Raw genomic sequence first — 5,579 nt, 5'->3', positions numbered from 1 at the left:
TGTATGTGATACGCTTAATTTAGAGAGTGTTCAGTTTAGAGCTAAGTGAGTTAAGGGAACTCTAATGTGTAGAGTATGTGACATGCTACTATCTCCAGGATTGACTCGGCTAGTTTATAAGACTTATGATTATGAGATATTCTATTGAGTGGTTTCGATAAATGGTTAAACAGTGGCGATGATTGTGATCTTATTAGAAGTTGAGGAATTGAAAAGTCAAGAAAAGGTATTGTTGATCGAGAATCGATAAGAATAAGGTACATACGAAATTACTTGGGTTTATATAGTTTGTGGTGTTGTTATCTTGCATAATTTATATGAGGTATGATTGTTGATTAATCTTAAAGAAAGAAGTCTACAGCTATGGACTAAGTGATATGACAGAGTTTCGTGACGTTTCATGATCAGCAACTAGTGAGAAGCAAATTTCAGGTAATCGACATATTAAGGCTTATGGAAGTGGCTTCATTGGTACACAGTTGGGTAATTTCGTCACACTCTTCAATGGATGAGTTAGTGTGGTTTAAGAGAAAGGAATTGCGGAAATCCCTATTAGGTGAGGGCTAGAGTTATATTTTTGAGATGAGACCATATTCATCGTAGTGTATAATGTTGCAAGTAATATTGACTGGATAGCTTGGGTGAGCTGTGTTGGGTAATAAGGACTTGGGAGTAGTTGCTTGAGGGTTAGAGCGGTGGTTGTAAGATTTGATACTTAGGAATTGTTATGGGCATATCGAGGTGTTGCAATAGGAGATTTGATGGGTAAAGGGGTATTATACGAGGGTACAGGTTTTGCGTCAAAAATTTTGGGGTTATATCAGATTTGCATATCGGGTAAAGGTTGCGATCATGTCACGACCGAAATAGCCATGAGCGGCACCCACACTAATTCACCTAGTGGGCTAACCAATCCTCTTAACCAACCATCAGACGATTACCAATTACCTAGCCATTTTTAGACATATCAAGAATATAAACAAAGTAACAATCATCCAAATGACTAGTCATGCCATAAATGATTAAAAAATGCGGAAGTCTAAATATTACAACCCCAAAATTCGAAAGTCATAGTACAAGGACTCTAAAACATAACTGTCTAGAGAATGAAAAACTGTTTGAAATAAACATAAATGTCTGAAGTGAAATAGACATCTAAAATAAGAAAGATCTTCAGGTGGCCTGGCATGAATAGGATCTCACCCTCAAATCTAACGGGAACTGGCCTCACGCTAAATATGAGGTCTCATAGATGCCTTTGGATTACAATCTGCACTCAAAAGAATGCAGCAAGGTAGTATTAGTACAAACACTATGGACCGGTAGGTATCATAGGGCGACTAAGATTAGTATCATGCATAACATCACAAAATCTATAAAATAACATATAGGCACAACAGCACATAACCACAAGAAAATATCAACAAGAATCATCCCACTGAATTAAGATAACTCACACAACCATCAATCAATAAAAGTAACTCAAATCATATAATCACCAACATAGCTATATCTCACGAATTATCTCAACTCTGTCACATATCTATACACACATACTAAATGGTATTATTTGCCCAAATAGCCATGAGTCTGATGCAATGCAATAAATAAAGAAAGTATCTCAACCGTGTACACACATGCTAAATAGTAATGTTTTTCCAGATAGTCATGACCTGCAGGGGACCCATGTGGTCTATGTACCACTCGCTCCGGAACTGACCTCGGATGACGAGCCCATAACTAGGCCACATCCTCACCCCCTGTCAAATGTGCCTTTTCATATTTATATATTCTTTCTTATCACAATGTATTTCCGTTTCACAATCAATTAAGGAATGTGAACAGTCAATAGATCAATATTAGGGAACACAAGTCACTATATCACAAGTCATATCAAGACTCAACACTCATTTCATCAATAGCATGAATAAGGGATTTCTTCAAGTCAACAAGAAGTGTATTCATTAACTCCTTCTTTATCATATCATAATAGTTAATCACATAATCAATCAACCTATATCAAATAAGGAATTTCTAACAACACTTTATGTCTGATGCCCTAATCATGCTTCTTTTATCAATTCCATAACATATACAATCAACTAATAAAAGTCTAACTCAAGTAGACCGTAACCTACCTCAAAGCAGAACTGGGATAATGCAATCACTTCGCGATAGCTTTCCCCTTTTGCAAAATTCTAGGGTTTTAGCTCTTTCATTCACCATTAAAGGACTTTTAACTATCATGGAATCTAACGCGATGATGGAATTAACAAAGTCAAGGGTTGAGGCTTACCTTTTAAGAGTACTTTAGCCCTAGCTTCAGAATTTCACCATAAGAGTTCTTGGAAGCTATTTTGGAGTTGTATGGGGAATAGGTTCGGAATAGAGAATATAAAACACGGGTTCTACCTCCCATCGACCGCTGTTGCGGTCAAAGCCTCACTGCAGCAGTCTCGCTATAGCGGGAACCCTCCCTCTATGGTGGACCTCATTTAATTTCCCTCGCCTCACTATGGCAACCTTCTACCCACTACGACGGACCCGCTATAGCGGTAGCTCGCCCGCTGCAACGATCCATTTTGATCATTAGCTTGATTTTTCTACTAGTTTTTCACCGAAACATCCAACACCAATCTAAGGCCCTACAGATGCCAACAAAACTTGCACATATATATAAAAACACGCTACGGACTCCTTTATTGCCTCAAAATTTCCAATAGAGATCTAGTTTACTAAGTCATCCCCCATAACGACCTAGCCGGTCATTATAGATCATAAGGTATAGCTCTCCGATACTATGTTGACAGCTTGGATAGGACTCAACTTTTGGAATTGAGGGTAAAGCACATGATCGATTTTGCACTAGGAAAAAGATTAGAATTGGCCGCCAAAGATGTGTGGTAGGACTGTGATTTGGGTTCAAAAAGTTGGAGTCAGTTCAAGTGACTATTGGTGGTATTCAAGAGTTGTGCATTCATTCAGAGTCAGAACTGTTCGAATTAAGCTTGATGGACTATGGTTATATTTCCAAAAGGACTTATGGATTCTCAGTAAATCACCTTCACGGATTCGATGAGTTCCAGTTTAGATTTGAGGTATGATAGGTGTACTGAGCTTTATCAGGGCTTACCAATGGACTTATAATATTTTATCGAAAGCAGCTATTCGGATAGGGAAAATGGTTTAAATCGGCACTTGGTAATGATTCGAGGAGGTACCACGGTTGCGAGAGGTATTTAGAGTGATTAGATGGTTTCCTACGGACTTGGCCCGGTGAGGTACTCAGTGGTATGCTTCCTGTTTTGTGATTTGAAGGTGTAAGAAGATTTATGACTAGCGAAGTTGGCTATGAGTAAGATCAATTTGATGGAATTATTTAGAGTTGCTTCGATAAAGCAAGGATTCTTCTCTGGAAAAAGTAATTCATGGTTTTGGGCTAATGCATATGTTTTTCTAAGAAATCGTGGTGCAAAGAACAACTTTAGAAGTGTGAAAGAAAGGTTAACGAAACTAGAATATTTTATCAGCTCAGAGTGCGCTATGATTGTGTCTATATCAAAAGGTTTGTGCTATTTTGAGGAATGTTTGTGGGACCTATCGATCACATTAGGAGGCATGGCTATATTAAATCAAAGAATTCCAATAAAAGTAGTTATTTATTTCGGAGATTAGTTGTGAGAGAAATTCAAGTATGAAAATATGGAAATTGGGTCTTTTAGTTAAGTTAGAGTAAGTTTTGACTGATAAGGTGAGCAGGCAGTGATTTTAGCGTACTTCGTGCCATGAAGGCTTCCGTGTTGTTATGTTAAAGATTCCTTGATTATCGTCAGCTTTCATACTCTCTTTCTTCGTTCGATGACAAGTGATTGTTTAATTAGTATCTGATGTAACAACTAGTTTGGTCGTTATTTCACTTTTGGCCCATATACCCCCGTTGACCCTTCCCTAAGTCCTGTTAGTATGACTTTAACCAGCAGGGATGGGCAACACAGTTCTCGAGGTTATCGGGCGAGTTCTAGTAGGAGTTGTGGAATCTAGTGTCTTAAAGTGAAAAACCTTTGATCAATAGTTGGCTTTTGGGTAAATGTGCCCGTAATAAAATTCTAACAGTTCCATTAGGTCCGGAACATAATTTATGACTTAGTGAAGTCAGTGGTTTGGTTCCCGTAAGGTTTGGGTGTGATTTGAGTCATTGGTGGAGGAACTAGTCAAGTTAAAGAGTTAGAGTTGACCACGATCAACATCAGGTAAAGATGACCCTGTGTCGATGTTTTGAAAGTTCCAACAAGTTCGTATGATGATTTTGTACTTATCCGCAAGTTTTGATGAGATTCCAAAGAGTTTCGAATGGATATGGGTTGTGTCGCGCTCGTATTCAATGTTTTCGCCTTATTCAATGTTTTTGCCTTACTTCTTTGGCCATAAAGGGTGACATATTGATCAAAACCTTTATTTGTGTTTTGATTGAACCATTAGATCTGTATCGTAACTATGAAGCTATAGTAAAAAGAATCGTCGTATTTCGCCTTCGTATGAGGAAATTATGGTCAGTTTAGCGCGGACAGCTGTTGATGTACCTGGTGTGTGTGATGTCACGGACTTTTTGTCCACTAGGGCAGACTTCTGGTCTACAGTGGCGGACATCTCTATGTATAAAAAAATCAAACTGCGTTCATTTTGTATTTTGAGCATATCTTTAGTTCTAGAGCTCTTTTTGAGGTGTTTTTCACGGCGTTGTTCTCGTCTCAACGAGGGGGGTAAGTATCTAACCTTTATTTTTGTTGGTTATCAATTTTATCCAAGTTTTATTAGGGAAAATTTGGTTTTGTATCCAAGAGTTGAAAAGTGAAAACTCATGGTTTTGAAGATCAAGATGATGGCTTTTTTAATGCATTTTCTGGATCTAGACTATTTAAGCTATGGGTATACTAACTTTGACAAAAATTTCCAATTTTGCCCTTACGGGCTCGGGGTTACCTTTTCTGATTCGTTTTGGGGTTCTGAACTAAAGTATAGCAATATAGGCATCGTTGGACAAAAGTATAGCAATATGGGCATTGTTGGACTCGTTTAAACCCGTAGGGTGCTATTATGACTATATTGAACACAATTTTTTAATAAAATTACATATTTTGCCCTTGTGTCTCGTGTTTGGCTATTTTGGGTCCATTTTTGGGTAAAATTATGGCAATATGGGTATCCTTAGATTCGCTCTCCAAAGAGGAAAGGCAAGGCTCAACAGGACTAGCTCGTGGCACCTGTTCGGTATCGAGGTAGACATTGGTTAGCAAAGTAGATGTAGAGTTAGTGATTGTCAGAAAGAGCATGTTATGCCTTGGGGTATGAATTACCTAGGTTGGTACTGTTGTTTGATTGTGGGTGTTACACCTAGGAAAATTTGCGTTTATCGAAGGCTTGTGGATCGCTTAGTATGAGCTCGGGGTTCCTTGAGTTACACAAGGATTATGGATGAAGATTATGTTATCTCGAGCATAAGAACATATATATGACATTTGGAGTGTATGGAATAAATCGGTTAACATGATGCTTTCGATAATCATACCCGAAACCATGAG

The sequence above is a fragment of the Lycium ferocissimum genome, chromosome 4 (genome assembly GCF_029784015.1).
Source record: "Lycium ferocissimum isolate CSIRO_LF1 chromosome 4, AGI_CSIRO_Lferr_CH_V1, whole genome shotgun sequence".
Classification (NCBI taxonomy): Eukaryota; Viridiplantae; Streptophyta; class Magnoliopsida; order Solanales; family Solanaceae; genus Lycium; species Lycium ferocissimum.
Note: the sequence above shows the minus strand (reverse complement) of the source record.